This window comes from Acyrthosiphon pisum, unplaced genomic scaffold (genome assembly GCF_005508785.2).
Source record: "Acyrthosiphon pisum isolate AL4f unplaced genomic scaffold, pea_aphid_22Mar2018_4r6ur Scaffold_21596;HRSCAF=24370, whole genome shotgun sequence".
NCBI lineage: Eukaryota > Metazoa > Arthropoda > Insecta > Hemiptera > Aphididae > Acyrthosiphon > Acyrthosiphon pisum.
In genome coordinates, this window is record NW_021771080.1 from 42,333 (window position 1) to 43,764 (window position 1,432).

The following is a 1,432-nucleotide window of genomic DNA, read 5'->3' on the forward strand; positions in this document are numbered from 1 at the left end:
CAAAAATATTTAAGTGATTTAATATACACAAACTAAGTATATTATATATTTTATTCATAAAACAGGTTATTTATAATTATATTCATACATAAAATAAGTTAATTTTTAAATTTTATTCAATTTCACTGCTGCTGCTTTGCTCCTCTGTTTCACTTTCTGTTTCACTGTCGTCGATAATAAGTAGATTTGTCACCGACTGATGTAATTTTTGCCTTTTTGTTTTTACTTCCCGAGTACTGCTTATTAATGGATCTGAAGATAACAAAAGACGATGAAAAATATCTGAATTTATGTCCTCTCATGATGTCTTGCGTGTATGATTTTCTCTAAAACGTTTTATGTCTTTATTTTTAGCTTCTTGTGCTTCTTCACTTTGTTGGCCTATTGGTATCATAAATGATGCGGCAATTGAAGATCCGTGACATAGAATTTTATGTACGCTAGGTGGCATGTAATACCAAGGGTATAACTGTACGTACATTTCTGCTGTTTCCCAACAAAATCGATCAAACTTTTTAAAATTAAGTTTATGAACACTCGATAAACATTGAAGGATTATGTAAAACTGAATAATTAATTCTTCATTTATACCAGTTATCTCAGATGATATTTTGTGGTTTTTAAATAACCGTCTTGCTGTGTTTCCATCATTACTACTTCCGAATCCTGGTTTTGGTACGTCAACAAGTAAACCTAACCTTTTACGAAAATCATCTTGAATTTTAGTTTTAATAATTGAATTGTAATTAGATTCAGACATCAGTGTAAACCATTCTTCTAAACTTAATGTAATAATTTTCTTTGAAAGTTTACATTCCAATAATAAAATAATTGAAATCTGCTTGTTAATTAGTAATCACTATGTAATACTTTTCTTGTTAAAAGCCCGGATGTCAAATGTAGACTTACTGACAATTATTGGTGGACTCATAGTGAAGTTATTATTTTTTTTGTTAAATTTATTTTTAAAAATCTTGTATAAATAAAAAAATTGGATATAACTGTTGGGAGTTATACATTGAACTGTTAGTTTTTCCCTTTGCAGTCATATTATATACTAAAAAAAAAATGCAAAAAAAATGTGGACGTACAGATAGCCAATTAGTGCATACTAGAGGGGAATTTACATATACTTACTAACCTGTTACCTGAAAAACATTTTTAAATTATTATATACGCACTAACCCGCTAGACCATACGTCCACGAGATATTAAATCGGATATTAACACATTTAAGATAAAAAATTCAATTTTTTTTTATTTTTTTTTTTAACCAATACAGCAAATATTATAAACAATATAATATATATATATATAAAAAAAAAAACATGATTTAACAAATGGTGTCGTACGAACCAGTTTCACAATTACAAATAAATTCGGTTTTACATATTTACTTAATACTTTTTGCACAATTGATTTCCTTTCATTA